We start from the raw sequence: 19,979 nt of genomic DNA, 5'->3' as shown, positions 1-19,979 counted from the left end.
ATCTATGATACCTATATTATCTCAGCGGAACATAAAACGCGAGTGAAACCGTTGCGTGGTCTCCCGTAGCCAATATGATAGTCCCCATGGTGTGTGTCTCTGTCGTAGGTACGTGTTGCTCTCTGCACGTGAAGCTCATCGATGTAACCTTCGTTCCACTGTGCTATAAATGTCATGAGTTAGAGCCACGATATTTCATTCTTTAGTAGGAGCATTCAGAAAAACGGCTCTATTCGGAATCACTTATTGTTTTTCACTTTTCTTTATTTGCCTATGGCTCCTATTTATTGGGTCAATATCTTTAAACATTTTTTTTACTCATTAATATTTCTAATAAATTGTCAATATTTGTGATGAGATATAAATGTGAAATGTAAGTGATACGATTAGTTTATATTTATAATATTAATTGTTAATATTTTGAATAAATAATCAATATTTCTAATAGAATGTTATTTAAACGACTATCAAAAATGTTTCGACACAATAGTATAACAATTTTATAGGTTTATTTTTGGATTGTTTATAAACATTAATATATTGTCAATCATTGTAATTATTCTCTAATATTGATACCATCAATGACACTATTATATAGTCTTTCTTTATGTCATTATTATTTTCATTATATTTGTAGCTATTATTTTCAGTATTGTGTTTAGCAAATGTAATAATTGTTATTGTCCATTTTATTGCCAGTATAATTGTTACTAAATATTATTGTTACTAATATTTTCATTACAAATGTTATTCTCGTAATTTTCAATTATTTTTTGTAATAGTGGTTCTTGATATCAGTTTACTAAAATTATTTAAATAAACATAAATGTTTTTTAAGATTAGTAAATTGTATATTGTCAAAAATAATAACCAGAGTGATTGCTTTATAAACAACCGAAATATGAAGTCAAAAAGTTAATCGTACTGTAGTGTCCAAATAATTTTTGGTGTTATTGCAAATAAAAAAAATATATTATATCGACTAGTATAAAAACTGTTAATATAAGAAATAGATATAATAGTATTTATAGTGCAGTATAAGTGGTTTGTATTACACCGATTAATACAAAAACAGCAAATATTTTCAAATGCTACAATTTTCATAACTTTTCTCCCAACAAATAATGCACACGTGTCGATAATTATAAAAATGGACAAAGCAGAAAAATTTAAAAAAAAAATTAATCACATAAATTATTTTATAATTTAAATAATTATAATATAAAATTACTCATAAAATGAATTAGTTTCGAATTTATCGACACACAGTCCATTTTCAAAATTGTCGTCATATTTCAAAAAACCGTTCTATTACATTTATAAATAAAAATATCAAATCCAAATTTTTTTTTCATTGACCATTATCAATACGACCTTGGCCATGTATAAATGAAAAAAAAAATAAATGAGAAAATCAAGGTTCAAAACTCGCGATCAGTAAATTTCTACGAAATAGCAACAAACAAGCTATCCCTGTAAGAAAAAGCATTGAAAATCTATGGAATAGTGCAGCAAGTGACCCTTTAACCGAAGAGATCGGTCTTTCCTTCGAGTATCGACGGCTCAGATAATCGATTCGCGTTTTTACTCGAGGAGAAAGAACAGGTGCAATTAAACTTTGCACCCAAGAAAGGCGAAGAGAATTTGCTCTTGGCTGATCCGTCCTGAGTTCTGTTCATGGACGAAGATGTTTCTCTTTTTTCCTCTTCTTTTTCTTCTTCTTTTTTTTTTTTCTTTACCCGTTTATTTCTCTTATTAGTCTGATCTTGATTCCTCATTCTTGTCCTTTAACAATCTTTGGTTATTGGTTATACAGTATTTTACAGTACAGTAATGTTACAGTTACAGTATTGGTTATATAGTATTTGGTTATTAGTTTTATTTGAATTTTTCAAATTCATTCATATCACATTAGGTAGGATGTAACGTCAGGAAAAAGTAATAACACATAAACGTATCTTGTGTTGTACAGGAAGAAACTAGGAACACGTTACAGGACACAAATACGAGGCCGTTGACTGGACACGCTGTAGTTTTGCTTTACGACGCGCTTGAGTGACAGTTAATGCTGGACGGCGCCCTTTAGCGCCTTCACCGTTCCTTAACTTTTCTTCCTTGACTTGCAGCACGCTACGACTCAAAGGTAATTCGTTTTGGATTTCGCCGCGAGGCCTTTTTATTCTTGCAATTTGTTATTTAGTAGAACAACAAAATTCCTTCTTATTTTCCCGTTTATTGGAATTTTAATGGTTTCGTAAAAAGTTGGAGAAATGGTTGGATGAATTGTGCGCACGATTTTTATACCTTTTTTTTTGAGATTCAATTGGTTTGTTACTATAATCGAAGTAATTTGTTTTTAATTTTTCTATTGGTGTCTTGTAGTTTATTTTTTTAAGAAGAATTCATTGTTTTTTTTGTAAAGTCAATTGCAAAAATATTTTTGTAGTATTTTGTATTGGTTGAGTCAAATTATTAGAATTGATTGATACACAGTACGTACAGTTTTGTTATTCTTGGTTCAGTTGATTTTATTTTAATTATGGTAATACGTTTTTAATTTTGATGCTGTAAATTCCAGAAGTAAGTTCTTATTTAATAATTTGTGGCAATTTTAATGATGTTTTAGAAATGTTTATTATATTATAATTCTAGAATTACTAATTTCGTTTCTACCTATTATACAAAATAGGAGTAGGTTGAATCCTTTATACATTCACAATAGATAATTTGTAATCTTCATATATAATGCATGTACATTAGAGTGAATTTGTAATATTTCTTCACACTACAAATGTAAGACCTTTTACATAAATTGCTGATGAAAGGTCAATCGAAGAAAATTATCATGATAATGTATTTACTACAGTTCATGATATACAATCCAATAATTTGATTAAACTAGTGATTGGATATGAAAATGAGTTAACATCAAAGGTACTGTTTATTATCAGTTTGATTGTATGAAAAAAAATATCAAGCAAGCAAATGTTAGCATCAAGAAACTAATGTTAAATTTTGACATCTGAAAAACACATTAATTTAAAGAAAAACAATGAAAGAAAGGGTAACAGAAAAGACAATTTGGTTAAAAGAAAATAAATATATTAGTTTTTTGAAAAGATAAAAACACAAGGGAAAGGTGGCTTCTAAAATAGTATTGAATTTCTTTTTCTTGCAGTGACATTGACATATTGACTCAAAATTTTTTAAAAGAATTTTTTTATTATAAAAACAAAACGATAAATATTTTTAATATTAAGAAAGCAAATGTTATGATAGCTTCTGTAGTAAAAATTATTAGAAGTTTATCAAGATAAAAATTTATAAAAATATGAAAATCATCGTCATTTAAATTTCGTAAAAATAAATTTAAATAATAAATGACATATTTATGTAAAATAATTGGCAATCTATTTAAAATGTTAACTGCTTTTGTATTTATTGATATTATACTGATGATTTATACTAAATAAAACCAACTATTTATATATTTAAAATATTAATTAAAAATATTTAAAAGTATTAACCTGAAATATCTTCTATTCAGTCAAAAAATACTCAAAAATGATTATATTGAAATATAGTTTGATTAGAATACTGAAAATGATCCTATATTCAATAAATTTGTATAACACTGATCATTTATATAATATAATGATTTCTTAGTACAAAAATAGATCAATTATTTTCAAGTCACTAAAAATATTTAAAATAATAGTATTACATATTTTCTATGAAGTAAATAAATAGTAAAAAATTATTATTTTTATAAATATACAAATTAAAACACTTACAATTGTTTTTAAATAATCAATGTAATAATGCTAATATTAAAAGGAAAACTGACCAATAATTATCAACAATCATCAAAACTATTAAAAATACTAAAATATTTTCTATCCAATCAATAAATAGTTAAAAATGATTATATTTACTAATATTCAATTTAAAATTTTTCTAATTTTTTAAATAATCAATGTAATAATGCTAATATTAAAAAAAACTGACCATTAATTATCAACAATCATCAAAAATATTAAAAATACTAAAATATTTTCTATCCAATCAATAAATAGTTAAAAATGATTATATTTACTAATATTCAAATTAAAACACTTCTAATTATTTAAGGAACCAATGTAATAATGCTAACATTTGGAAAAAAAACTGATCATTACTTATCAACAATCATCAAAAATATTAAAAATACTAAAATATTTTCTATCCAATCAATAAATAGTTAAAAATTATTATATTTACTAATATTCAAATTAAAACACTTCTAATTATTTAAATAATCAATGTAATAATGCTAATATTAAAAAAAAACTGACCATTAATTATCAACAATCATCAAAAATATTAAAAATACTAAAATATTTTCTATCCAATCAATAAATAGTTAAAAATGATTATATTTACTAATATTCAAATTAAAACACTTCTAATTATTTAAATAATCAATGTAATGATGCTAATATTTAAAAAAAAACTGATCATTAATTATCAAATATATTAAAAATACTAAAATATTTTCTATGCAATCAATAAATAGTTAAAAATGATTATATTTACTAATAGTCAATTTAAAACTTTTCTAATTTTTTAAATAATTAATGTAGTTATGCTAATATTAAAACAAAAACTAATTATATTAATAATTATCAAGGATAATCAGAAATATTAAAAAATATTAATACAATCCAAATAAAAACCATAACCTATAAAAAATTCTATCCATGAAAATTGCCTGGATCATCATAAGTATCATACGATCTGACGAATCATCGTCTTGATAGAACGACGAGAGATATCGTTCTCCGTAACGGTGCAAAAGAACGTTGAGGAAAGAGTTTCGAATACGTAACTGAATGGTCCCTTATGCCGTGTCCAAGAAATGCTGGTCATCCTTCAAAAGAAGTCGTCATGATCAGCGTGCCGACGTTTCATGAGTTCCGTTAGAAATCCCTACAAGATATTATTATATACGTCAATATGAAAAGAAGATAGGGTTGAAGTCAGAGTCCTCTTGAAGGACCCCTGGTAGCTAATGTCACCGTGTTTCGTCCTTTTTATTCTTTGAAAAGGGTCGTCTTGCTATCCAACTGTGACCTTCTAAACACCTGCACTTTAATCCTTCTGAATGATGACGATGTCTATTATTATACTAACTTTGTTGCATTATATCAAATTACTGCTCGTTTCTAATGTGTGAATGATATTAAATTGGCCAATAGTAATAATATGTGTGTGTGTGTGTGTGTGTGTGTGTGTGTGACTGTGTTGGAATTTTGTAGTATTTTATAGATCTACATAAGAAACATTATTTTCTATAGAAAATATTATTATTTATTATAATAAATTATTATTATTATTAATTATTATTAATATTTAATAATAATTAATTATTATTAAAATATTATTTATTATAATAAATAATATAAAGGATGTCCCATAACTGGTGTTACAAGCGGGAACTGGTTGATTCTATATGAAAAACTAAGTCGAAAATGTAAAATACAATTTTTTCATTTTAACCTTTATCCTCGTGAAAAACATATTTGAAAGTTTATCGACCTTATTTTGTATGTATTTTATTTTTTAATGCAATTTGACACAAAAAATTGTTAGAGAATAATCTTGAAAAACAACGATATAAATGTTAAATATCTCGAAAAATATTCACATTTCGATAACCTTGTATTAATACTTTTATACGCAGAATAATAAAAGGGATCTATTGGTTAAAATAAAAAACAATTAATAATCACAATTATTCTAATATAAATTATCTTTTAGATTTTTCCATTAATGTCGTTTTTTTATTAAACATAAAAAAAGAAAAATTCGTGAATGAATATAATTAATTGATACATAATAATTACATCAAAATATATAACCCATAAGAATTCTGATAAAAGATAACGTTATCATGTCGGTATTAACCTTACAGTATAAAAGTTGTATACTTTTATCTAATCGAATGTTTATTTTCGATAATATACTATAACAAGTATTGCGTTTATTTTTGGAATGCGATTGGGTGGATTCAAGCAATACATTTTTTACATTGAATATTATTCGTAACTATCGATATTTACGACGAGTCGAGTACAAATCGTTGATAATACGTGTCCTATCGTCTCTCCTTTATACGTACGTTCACTTTAACGTCATCTCGACATATGCAGCTAGTTTCACATATTTTCTATGGCTAACCGTGGAAGGACACTCACGTGCTTCGTCATAAACGTTTCCACCATAAATGCGTTTCACGTTCTACACCTGTTTACTACGCGACACGTTTATTTTATTTCTCACCTTTTGAATTTATTTTTTCCCATTTTCTACTTCTTATTCTTCTACTTCTTCTTCTTCTTCTTCTTCTTCTTCTTCCTTTTCTCATTCTCTTCTACTTCTAACTTCCATTTCCACTTCCTCTTATTCTTATTTTGATTTTATTGTTACTCTTTTTCTCAACTTTCAATTCCCAAGAATTATCTTATCGTTTTCGATCGACTATTGTTTATATACCGGACGTCTTTGGTATTTCCTTGTATCTGGTACCCACACAAGCTTATCTTCAAGGAAATTTGCATTAACTCGCATTGCATTGCATTGCATGCCGACCAGGGCTGGCCTATGCGTAGCCACAGCAAATACGAACTTCAGCACCCTTCATTTTATTTTATACAAGATGGTTAACAGAAAAAAAGTTTCGATATTTGATGGGCTTATAGTATTCACCGAAACAAGTATAAAATTATTAATAAATATCTCACAGGGAAGTTGGACACGAAGTTTCAATACATTTATTAATAATTTTATTAATATTTTTAATAATTTTTATTAATATTTTATTAATTTTTTTTTTATTAATAATTTTATTTTTGGACGTGATAAACAACTAATTGACTAATTTAAAATGTTTAATTAATATGATTAATTAATGTGATTAATTATTAATTAACATGAATTGATTAAATTTATTATTATTATTATTTATTAGAGTTTACTGAGAGAGAGAGAAGAAATATTTATTAAATATTTGTATTGTTACGTTTACGATGTAATCTTTATTGATATTAGTAAAATAGTTTTTGATTATTTTCATAATAAATTTATTTTGACAACTTTGAACTAATGTATTTCTAAGCAAATTTTTCTGTGTACATTTAATATAAATAATGAAGGTTAATTTACTTTGAAAGGATTGATTTTAGGGCTCATATTAATTAGTCTCGGTGAGTACTACAAGCTTTTCAAATATTAAACATTTTTTTTTATCACCCTGTATACATTACCGTTCAAAAGTTTCAAATCATTTGCCAATTTCCATAAAAATCAAATATACCTATGAATTTTGAAATGATTTGTAATTATAATATCCAATAATAACAAATGTAATTATTTTTTTACAAATGTAAGCAATTTTTTACGTCGATAATGTTTTTGCGTAGTTTAAACATTTAATTTTAATACGATAACTTGAAATAAATTTTCCAACTGTGACTGTACTTGGCAACTTCTACAAAAAGCATGGAAAAATATTTAATTTGAAACATTCGATAAACTAATTGCTAGGATGACCAGAAGATGTTTTCATTAAAAATAAATAATTAAAAGTAAATAATAATTAAAAATAAACTGTCGTTATATAAAAATAAATATAGTTATTTTGATAAAAGGATAATTTAGAGAAAAGTACTCTCGTTTTGAAACGAGTTAAATGAGAAACGTAGTTCTCATAATATTTTTTTACAAAATAATCTAAATTAGTTACTTTAAAGGTATTCATTTTTTTGTTTGTTAAATATCTTGTTTTTCTGAATTTACGTAGTAATCTCAAACGTTTGACTGATAATATAAATAATATAATATAATGTATAAATAATAATAATAATAATAAAATAATAATAATATATATTTATTTATTTATGTTTACTTGTAATATTAAAAAAATTAAAAAAAGGAAAGACACACACAGTTAAAGACGTCACAGTTAATTTATATTAGAATAATTCTGATTATTAATTATTTTTTTTAACCAATTGATCCCTTTGATTATTTCACGTATAAAAGTACTTACACAAGGTTATCGAAATGTGAATATTTTTCGAAATATTTAACATTTGTATCGTTGTGTGTTTTCTTTTTTTATTGTTTTTATTATTTTTTTTTATTTCACTTTGCCATCAACAATTCTATACATCGAAGAACACTAACAAAGCTGCGTTTATCACAGTGTCGTATACACAAACGTGAGATATTAATCTAATTCGATACTGTATAGTTAAATTGTTCTTTATATACAAATTTTGTTCGAAAGAAAATAAAAATAAATGTTACTTTTAAGTAATTTTGAATTATACCAAATCATATAATTTTTTCAATAATTTATTTACGAGACAAAATAGGAAAAATGTATTTTATTTCAAACAAATAATTTTGAATTGAATCAAACTTTATAATTTTTCTCGTTAATAAACATTAATATTTTGTTTATTGTTTATTTTATTTTTACCATTATTTTGATATTTAATTTGAACTTGTGTACATTGTTTATACAGTATGTATAAATAATTCGAAAATTGCATAAACCCCACGATTTTCTATAACGAGCCGTCACTGATGTTGACTATGGGAGAATTGGTTCTACGTATTTTACGAGATAGATACGAACTGATAAACAAAGATGGTACAGAAAAAGAGAGAAGTAGAAAGAAACAAATAGATAAGGATATATAGGAAGATGAAAAGATAAACAGAAAGATATAAGTAGATGAATAAATAGATAGATATTAGGTTTACCAATTAGTGTGTCTTTTTATTCTCCCTTTTACGGGTTCGAGTCACTTCTCTACTAACATCTTCTCATACTTTACTAATACTAATAAAATTCTACCATTCTGGAGTCAACAACACACGATTATTTGTTTTTTCGAATGAATCATCCATCCATTTTATCAACTATGCCCATGTTGCCTAATTTTAGTGATCTGAAGGAAACTAGTAATGCAACATAGCTAAGCAGTTGAATAGGTTGACCAATCAGTGATGTAAGAATATTTAAATTAACTTTTAGTAAGTTTTTAACAATAAATAATATAAATACAGTAGAACGTTGAATATTTGACTGTCAATGATTCGAAATGTCGTTAATCCGAATAACAGTTGATTCGAATATACAGGGTGTTCTAAAAAAAAAATTTGAATTCAAAAATTTTTTTTATAATAAAGTATCGGAATATTTTTGTCAAAGATTGTTCTTTAAACAAATATTTATATTCTTAAATGAACTAATTTTTTCTTTTTCTATTTTTTTTTTTTTTTAAATAAGGTCGATCTCTTATAATTTCAAATTAATATAATACCGGAAGAGAAACAGCAATTTAGTTTCAACGAAGCAAACGAAAAAAAATAGGAAAAAAATATATAAATAAAAATAACTAGATTACCGTAATTCTAATCTTTCGATTATACAATATGGAGCCACTGTACTTTAAACAAATATTTATATTCTTAAATTAACTAATTTGTTCTATTTTTTTTTACCAAATAAATTCGATCTCTCATAATTTCAAATTAATATAATACCGGAAGTGAAACAGCAGTTTAGTTTCAACGAAGCAAACGAAACAAAATAGGAAAAAAATATATAAATAAAAATAACTATATTACCGTAACTCTAATCTTTCGATTATACAATATGGAAGCAAACGAAATAAAATAGGAAAAAAATATATAAATAAAAATAACTAGATTACCGTAACTCTAATCTTTCGATTATACAATATGGAGCCACTGCACTTTAAACAAATATTTATATTCTGAAATTAACTAATTTGTTCTATTTTTGTTTTACCAAATAAATTCGATCTCACATAATTTCAAATTAATTTAATACCGGAAGAGAAACAGCAATTTAGTTTCGAGCAAACAAAAAAAGAAAAAAAAAGGAAAGAAAAGAAAAAGAAAATATAAATTAAAATAACTGGATTACCGTAACTCTCATCTTTCGATTATGCAATATGAAGCGAGAAAAAGAAGGGGTAGAGATGATCGTTCCGCGTCTTGGAAAGATAACGGAGCGTGCCGAAAATCGAGGTCGACGATTATCCACGCGCGAGCGTCGCGAAAAATCGTCGATCGTTGTTCCGCCTTTAATTTTACATCATGAAATTCAGCGTGATAATACGTTTAACGGTATGAAATAAAATTAAAGTATATTTTACGCTTCTCGGTTTTAACATGTGTGTGTGTTTATGTGTGTGTGTGGTGCTAATAAAAATTTACTAAAATGTAACAACACCATGCAAAATTTAATTACTTGATATTATATACCCATCATTATAATAATAATAATAAGAAGAAGAAGAAGAGGAAAAATAATAATTTGGATAATGTTTTAAATTAATTTACGCAAAAATATATCTGATCGTTTTCTTTTTTTTGTATATACAGTATACATACATATAATACATATAATACAGTAGATACTGTACATATAATACAGTAGAAGATCGATTATTTGAAATAATTGAAAGACAAATTAGTTTTGATAATAGGTTTTCAGATAATAAATCTTAAAGAATCAAATTCTTAATTATGTCATAAATCGATTAAAAATGAAGCAATTTATTCTTTCGAATAATAAATATTTGTATAGAAATTATTTTATATTAATGTTTTACCCATTTCAAAGAAATACTCAATGTAAAATATTTTCAGTTACATTATATGCGTTTTTTGTTAATTTATATACAGTAAAGTTGACGTTGTATGAATTAATTGTGTAGTTTTTATATGAGAACATTTTTCATATGTTTAACAATCATTGCTAATTTGTTTTAATAATCGAGACAAAATAAAATAAAATTCATAGAAAAAAATCTAGAGAATAAAAATGTAACTAATATTTTTTCCAATCTTCCTTTCTTCTCTTAACAAAATCAAATTTGTGAATTCCAAATATTTTTAACCTGCTAATCAGATAATCTTTTTAATACAAACAAATCTACTAATATTAGATTTATATTTTTACATTCATATTTTAGGTTTCAAACTATCCAAATTTTATTTCCATGATTTAAAATTCCCCGAAATTATAAAATATTATAAATCTTCTTTACTATTATCATTAATTTCGTTTTGGCTATGAGATATTTTTCAATATCACAATTTTACATTTTTATGTTGATGACAGTCAATTTTGCGACATCATAATTTTATACTAAAATTTCTAACAGAACTCCCAATTTTTCAGTTCTTTTATTGTTTTACATTTTTTATGCCACCTCTGAAATTTATCGTACAATTAAATTATCAAGCTCACGAAACTTTTTGTTGATTGATCCTTTTTTTTCTTTTTGTTAATCTCCTTGAAGTTCGAACGACGAGTAATAGAAATGAAAACGAGAATGAGCCTCCGAAACGAAATATTTGAAAGTAACGCTTGAAGAAAAGGCGAAGGGAAGCCGATTGCTCAGCAGTGCGTTAAAAATGAAGACATTCAGATGAAGATATGATTCTATATAAATTACTGAACCTGACATTGGTTGCAAGTTGGTGCATCGTTCAGCTTGAGAATGCTATCTCTCTCTCTTTCTCCCTCATTCACTTTTTCTCTTTCCCTCTCTCTTTCTCTTACTTTCATCTTCTTCGTGCCACTCTGTACCGTTCCTTCGTTGTTACTTGTGGCCCAGTACTGGTTCTGCTTGCTTGTATCTACTTCAATCTTTCTCTCTCTTTCTATAGATACATTGGCTGATGAAAAAATTCAATCCAAAACATAAAAAGATTACAGTTCTCGCTTAGGGGAAGTAGAAAATATTTAATTAACATTTGTCATATTTTACTGCCTACGAAAATCTTTAGGATTTGTCAAGTGAAAACTGAATCCTTCCCACTTCCACCTTGCCCCTGATTACCGATTTGTCATACTTATTCTCGTTCGTTAAATTATTACTTCTTTTTTTATTATAATCCCCTGTGACTATGGAAAAAGAAATGAAAGTGTAAGTTGGCAAGGAAGGTGTCATTGATTTAAGAACCGATCATTTTTTCTTGCTTATTGGTGCAAGGTTTTATAGTTTAAGATGCGTTCGTAGTATGCGTGTATATGTGTGCGAGTAATTAGATAACGAGGGAACGTTTAAATTTGAGGTTTATTGAACGATGTGAGATCTGTTTAGATAAGTTGACAAACGAACGGTTTCATGTTGACCTTTTTGTCAAGCAACTTTAGGCCAATCGTTTTGTCTTTTGTATTCTTTACGAAAAGATTTAAAACTTGTACAGTAAGAACATTAGGTGAATTTTGTTAGCAATGTTGGGGGCTTCATATCACGCAGATGTTTTGATCATTAGGAATCATACGTACAATGGTACAACGTAAGTTGTTGAGCTATGGGATTTTTGGGATGTTTTATACGCAGACGTTTTGGCTAAATTTGTTGTCTACAGCTTTTTAACTAGGTTACTAGAATGATTACTTAGTCGTTATTTGTTGTTTACACATAGACGTGCTATTTTTACTTTCACGGAGTGTACTCTAAAACCTTTGTGTATTTCGTCATTATACGCATACCACGGTGCATTGACTATAGTTCTAAGTATGATGGATTGCACCGCTTCTAATTTGTTGTTAATTGTATTGCTTTCGACTACCATATCCCAAAGTTCAATACCGTGTGTATGTCCAGATAAGTTTAATTATTATTTTATATATTCAAAGTTTGTTGTTTATGTTTAATTTTAAATATCTGTTAGTTAGCCAGAACATGTTTTTTCTTTTGATTCGAATATGAATTATTATTCTTCTTACGTGCTATTTTCATGTTAAGGACGAGTCTAAATGCATGTTTAAGTATTTTATTCTTTTCGTTCGAGGTTCATTTTTATTGTTCAAGGTTATTGATGTAACATTAGTTTTACACCCCCTTGAAGCACATTTTATAGATTAATCGGAACTCATCAAGAACATTGTGTACGAAATTTTAAATTTCCATGGTTTTTTTCACTAACACGGGCTTAAGATCCTTTCGTCCTCCCACCCTCCGTGTTTTTATCAAAGCTAACTGAAGCACATTTTCTAGATTGACCCTCCCCCCCCCTACTCAGTAATACATTAACCGTAACATATACATTTCGTGTATGGTTTTACCAATAACAATACGTACCTGATTTATCGCTTATATGCTCAAAAATATCTTAATAATCGTATTTTTTCGCTTAAACTATTTGGAAAGAAAATGATGCAATCATAAAAAAGAACATAACTAAATATTAAAAGTTGATTTTAAGATTAGAGAATGGGTTAGTATTAGGAACAATATTGATACGAAATTTGTTATTCTTTTAGGCGAGTTCTATGAACACTTCAACTTACGAACCATATTTTCTTATCACCCTGTATATAGTGAGTTACAGTAGTCGTATATAACCTTGCTGTCAATTTAAAACAATTAATATTTTCTTGTAATACAATATTTCAAAATTTTTCTATGCAGAAATATATTTTACGATTATTAAATTTTTCAATTGATAACAATTTTATAACAGAAGTACATTTTATTTTAAGAAAAGTTAACTGAAACATAGATTATAACAAATTTTAGTATCATCAGAATATACCTAATTGACTTAAAGTTATTTAAACATTTAAAGAGAAGGGCTAACAAAGTACCACTTACAATTACAAAAATAATCATTGTGTTTTTATTAAATCTTACGTAAACAAAAATAATCTTATGAGACTAGTTGAAGTAAAATTATATTTCTCGAAAAATAAAATATATCAATTTGATGTTTAATATAATTTTTACATAAGAGCTATCTATGTATACAAATTTTGAAGCTTTGCATACCAAACATATTATTAATTATTTCAATTTTACAATGTTCACACATATACAATACAAATATTCCTGAGACTCATTGTATAAGCTTCTTTATCACTATGTTTATCTATCTTTCTCTTACTCATTCACTTTCTCTTTCTCTCTTTTTCTATATATCTCTCTTTATCTATCTATCTATCTCTCTCATTCTTGTTTTCTTTATTTCTATTTCTCTCTTACTATCTTTCTTCTTTATCTCTTTCCTTTCGTTATCTCTCTCTCTCTCTCGTTCTACTTCACTTCTTATTTCTTTCTCTCTCTCTCTCTATCTCGTTCTACTTCACTTCTTATTTCTTTCTTTCTCACTCTATCTCTTCCACTCTTTCTTCCACTCTTTCTTTTACTCTTTCTTTATTCTTTCTCTTCATCGGCTCGTGACCGGCACTCGTATATATGCTCACCGGTGGCATGGAGGTCTTTCATTTGTTTTATCTCACCGATTCTAATTAATATTTATCGTCTATTTACCGGCGATATCTCAAAGGTGGTACACCCAACCCCCATTATAACAAAGTTTATATAAAGTGCTTTATTTATCATTAAAAATGATAGCCTAGAGACAGTGATTTGGAATATTACATTTCTTACTTTCTTATTCTTGTTATCAATATTAGTAACTTTTAATATCAGTCTTCTAATTTTGGCATTAAACTACTAGTTTTGAACGAATACTTTACTGCTTTTATTTAATGATTAAGATCGGACAATTAATGTAACCAATAGAAATCTAGATAATGTTTAGTGCAGCGTAATTATTTTGGATAGTGGTAACTCTTGGTTAATATTGCAGAAATTGATTGGAATTGTTTGGTCTGGATTAAATTTAAAAATAAAGATAACAGATGACATAGTAAAATAATATTTTGAGGTTTTTAAAGGTGCTAAATTTATTATCCTAATTAACATAATTAACATTATTTAAGAAATAATATGTTTTTGATGGCTATGATTGGACTTACGGCACTTTCAAAATGAACTTTTTCATCACTTCATTAGCCAGCAAGTTTTCATGTTAACAAAATATTCATGATATTAAATATATTAGTAAAAAGTAGCTTCAGAATAAAAAGATCGAGTAAAAATGTAACAGTTAAGGTAGCTAACTCGATTTTTTTGGAAAATGGATTTACACAACTTTCAAAATAAACGGCTCATATAATACGTACACATGTACATATTTATATAAAAAAAAATATTACACATAAATATATAAAATCTATCGTTGAGTATTAACCCTTTGCACTCGAGCGGCGCCGATACGGCGTCCGGCAGATTTCAAGTGTCAACTTAACTAAAACTAATTACAAAGTGTAGTATTTATCAAAGTTTGTTTTTTTTCGACATATAAATGAGTAAACTGATGATATTTGATTATTTCTATACGCTTGTTTGTTTATAAATGTTTTTAAAGTACCTGTAAAATGTCTACTTAATTTGGCCGAAATCGTCGTCGAGTTGCTGGTTCGCGCAAGCGAAAAGGCCTCGAGTGCAAAGGGTTAATATTAGTTTTCTAATTTTGGCATTAAACTACTAGTTTTGAACGAATACTTTACTGCTTTTATTCAATGATTAAGATCGGACAATTAATGTAACCAATAGAAATCGAGATAATGTTTAGTGCAGCGTAATTATTTTGGATAGTGATAACTCTCGGTTAATATTGCAGAAATTGATTGGAATTGTTTGGTCTGGATTAAATTTAAAAATATAGATAACAGATGACATAGTAGAATAATATTTTGAGGTTTCTAAAGATGTTAAATTTTTTATCCTAATTAACATAATTAACATTATTTAAGAAATAATATGTTTTAGATGGCTATATGATTGGACTTACGCCACTTTCAAAATAAATTTTTTCATCACTTCATTAGCCAGAAAGTTTTCATGTTAACAAAATATTCATGATATTAAAATATTAGTAAAAAGTAGCTTCAGAATAAAAAGATCGAGTAAAAATGTAACAGTTAAGGTAACTAACTCTATTTTTTGGGAAATGGATTTACACAACTTTCAAAATAAACGGCTCATGTAATACGTACACATGTACATATTTATATACAACAAAATATTACACATAAATACATAAAATCTATTGTTGAGTATTAACCCTTTGCACTCGAGCGGCGCCGATACGGCGTCCGGCCGATTTCAAGTGTCAACTCAACCAAAACTAATTACACAGTGTAGTATTTATCAAAGTTTGTTTTTTTCGACATATAAATGAATAAACCGATGATATTTTATTATTTCTATACGCTTGTTTGTTTATAAATGTTTTTAAAGTACCTGTAAAATGTCTATTTAATTTGGCCGAAATCGCCTTGAGTTGCTGGTTCGCGCAAGCGAAAAAGGCCTCGAGTGCAAAGGGTTAATATTAGTCTTCTAATTTTGGCAATAAACTACTAGTTTTGAACGAATACTTTACTGCTTTTATTCAATTATTAAGATCGGACAATTAATGTAACCAATAGAAATCGAGATAATGTTTAGTGCAGCGTAATTATTTTGGATAGTGATAACTCTCGGTTAACATTGCAGAAATTGATTGGAATTGTTTGGTCTCGATTAAATTTAAAAATAAAGATAACAGATGACATAGTAGAATAATATTTTGAGGTTTTTAAAGGTGCTAAATTTATTATCCTAATTAACATAATTAACACTATTTAAGAAATAATATGTTTGTGATGGCTATGATTGGACTTACGGCACTTTCAAAATAAATTTTTTTATCACTTCATTAGCCAGAAAGTTTTCATGTTAACAAAATATTCATGATATTAAATATATTAGTAAAAAGTTGCTTCAGAATAAAAAGATCGCGTAAAATTGTAACTGTTAAGGTAACTAACTCGATTTTTTGGGGAAATGGATTTACACAACTTTCAAAATAAACGGCTCATGTAATACGTACACATGTACATATTTATGTATAAAAAAATATTACACATAAATACATAAAATCTATTGTTGAGTATTAACACTTTGCACTCGAGCGGCGCTGATACGGCGCCTGGCCGATTTCAAGTGTCAACTCAATCAAAACTAATTACAGAGTATAATATTTATCAAAGTTTGTTTTTTTCGACATATAAATGAATAAACTGATGATATTTGATTATTTCTATACGCTTGTTTGTTTATAAATGTTTTTAAAGTACCTGTAAAATGTCTACTTAATTTAGCCGAAATCGTCGTCGAGTTGCTGGTTCGCGCAAGCGAAAAAAGGCCTCGAGTGCAAAAGGTTAAACAATCTAAAAGATTATATGTCCTAATTAATAAATACTACTTTCCTGTAAAACTGCCTTACGGCAGGAAAGAAAAAGCTCGTTCACCGAATGACTGGAAATCCTTCGGCAGGAACGTAATAAGAGTAATTTCTGAACGAGATCGAGTATTCGTAGCTCGATCGGCTGGTAGAAGCTACGAGCTCACAATGGAATCGTTCATTAACAATTTCCTTGGAAAGGCTGAACGTAATTTACACTGGCTACGAAGGGCGGTGTCTTTAATATATATTATCACGAGCTATGCACCTGCGCGCATAAACGCGAATACATCGAAAGACGAAGTGGTTTCTTCTCTTAGCGCACTCGGATTTACAGGGGGCCTCTTCTTCTCTTTCTTCATATTTCTCTCTACTCTTCTTTTTCTTCTTCTTTTTGTATCTCTCGTTCTTCGTCTTATTTTTCTTCTTTGCTTTCTATTTATTCTTCATTTCTTTCTTCCTTTTTTTTTCTTATCATTTTTCTATTTCCTACTTCTTCTTTTGAATTTATTTTTTCATACATTTTATTCTTGATTTATTTTTTTATTTTCATATCATTATTCTAGTTTATTTTCTTTTTTTTTTCTAATTATTTTTTTCTTATTCTTTCATCATTTTCCTATTTGCATTTTCCTCTTTTCTCTTATCTTAGTTTTTTCTTATCTTTTATTTATTCTGCATCTTCATATATTTCTTTTTTTTTTTTTTTATTTTTTTTTCTCTTTACTCTTTCAACAATTCTTTTCTTCTTTTTCTTTCGCTTATTCTGCTTCTTCTTCTTTTTGTATCTCTCGTTCTTCGTCTTATTTTTCTTCTTTGTTTTCTATTTATTCTCATTTCTTTCTTCCTTTTTTCTTTTTTTTCTTATCATTTTCCTATTTGCTTATTTGTTCTTTTGAATTTATTTTTTCATACATTTTATTTTTAAATTATTTTTTTATTTTTATATTATTATTCTAATTCATCTTCGTTTCATATTTATTCTGAATTTTTTTTTGCTTATTCTTTCATCATTTTCCTATTTGCATTTTTCCTCTTTTCTCTTATCTTAGTTTTTTCTTATCTTTTATTTATTCTTTCTCTTCATATTTCTCTTGTTTTTGTTTTTTTATTTTTTTTTCTCTTTACTCTTTCACCAATTATTTTTTTCTTTTTCTTTCGTTTATTCTGCTTTTTCTTGTTCTTATTCATAGAATGTTTCTAGACCCAAGTAAAAGGAGAATCTAACCAACAATAAGATCGAAGAACTCGCAGGGTTTACATCCGAGCACTAAACCCACCATTCGAGCAGTTATGATCTCTTATGTGAACGAGTATACTGTTGCGGTTCGAGTAGAATCATAAAGTAAATCAGCTATGATCAGGCAACCGCGTATTTTATATCACCACAGTCGTCCAAAATCCATAAAACGTGATCAAAATATGAAGATGTAGTTTAATATTTTTGAAAATTAGTATTACAAGGTTTTTGTGATCGCTGATTAGGAATCTTATAATATTTTGTTGAAAAAAAATAATATCGGATTAAGATATACCGGACATTTTTATTAAAAATAATTTCATTAAATTAAATATTTTAATATTAAATATTTAATTTATATTTTCAAATGAAAATACAACATGCAAACAAATGTACAATCAAATATTTCCATTGTTCAAATATAATATTGTAAATCCCAATAGAATATTTTACCTACTACAAATTTCATTGTATAAGAAACAAGTAAAAAAGGAAATTTGTAAACACAATCGACTTGTTTCATGTGAGTATCTTTCTCGGAACGTCTTACATGCAACACCTCTAGGGAATTCAAGAAAAATGTAAAGGACAAACTGTTAAGACGCTACTCTTGCGATACCACTTTCGTATTTACTTCTTTTTATTGTACTACGACTTGAGAGAGATAGGTGCATCTGAACGAGTCAGTTGTCCTTCGGGAAAGTATTCTCAAGGAATACGTCGCATACAAGAACTTAGTTTCCTTCTCACGAACCTTGATCTTACTTTTAGAGCCATGAAAAGACCATTGACCTTCGTTCTTGGAATTAAGGTCAAGGTGACGAATACCTACTACACTTGAAATTACATCTAGTGACTATTCGATTTAACCAATGACATAGCTTATTTCTAAAAGATAAGTAAACAGATGTTTATCATTTCTTAAGATTTGTCTGTAGGCTTTTTAGAAATTTTATTAAACACTTTTACGATTAATGATTGTAAAGAAGGATTTTTGTTTGAGAAATATTTTATTATTTAAATGAGTTTAAATACAAAATATATTATTTAAAATATTGTGCTTATAATAATTTGATTGTTTATGATTACTTAAAAACAATTATTTATTGTGCAATGTTTAAATATATTATCATTTCTAGATTCTATTATTAATCATAAGATTTGTTGTTATTAATTCATTTTGTTAATATTCTAGTATTTATTGGTCAATGATATTTTAATGAAATATATTAAAGATTCATAAATTTGGATAGAATTTTTCGAAAAATAGTTAACTACACTGAATATTAAAAATGATGAAGAAATCATCTATCTTTCTAAAGAATTTTTCAATCTGTTATTCATTCGAGTATCAACGTATGATAATTAATCATAACAGAGCTATATATTCGTCTAACATTTCAAAGAATTTTCGTATAAGCTATATTAACACTAAACCACTGTACCATGTACTGGTCACTGTACCATGACCGGACAAATGACCGTTTGTCAATTTTTTGAAGAAATTTTTTACAAATTATTATGTTATTTAGTGAATCTAAAATTCTTATTACATAAATGATATATT

General features: G+C 26.9%; 1 protein-coding gene across 1 annotated transcript in view; it reads left to right on the top strand.

The window, feature by feature from the left end:
* Positions 1-2,061: 2,061 nt before the first annotated feature.
* The window catches only part of LOC122515492 (L-lactate dehydrogenase-like), a 50,329-nt gene continuing 32,411 nt past the window's right edge, over positions 2,062-19,979 (top strand). Inside the window, exon 1 of the mRNA XM_043632863.1 lies at positions 2,062-2,143. The gene's annotated coding sequence lies outside the window, so the exon portion shown is untranslated. The remainder of the gene's footprint in view (positions 2,144-19,979) is intronic.

This window comes from Polistes fuscatus, unplaced genomic scaffold, assembly GCF_010416935.1.
Source record: "Polistes fuscatus isolate 324 unplaced genomic scaffold, CU_Pfus_HIC Scaffold18, whole genome shotgun sequence".
In the NCBI taxonomy this organism is placed as follows: Eukaryota; Metazoa; Arthropoda; class Insecta; order Hymenoptera; family Vespidae; genus Polistes; species Polistes fuscatus.
The sequence above is the reverse complement of the archived record's forward strand: the minus strand, read 5'-3'. Positions and strand labels throughout refer to the sequence as shown.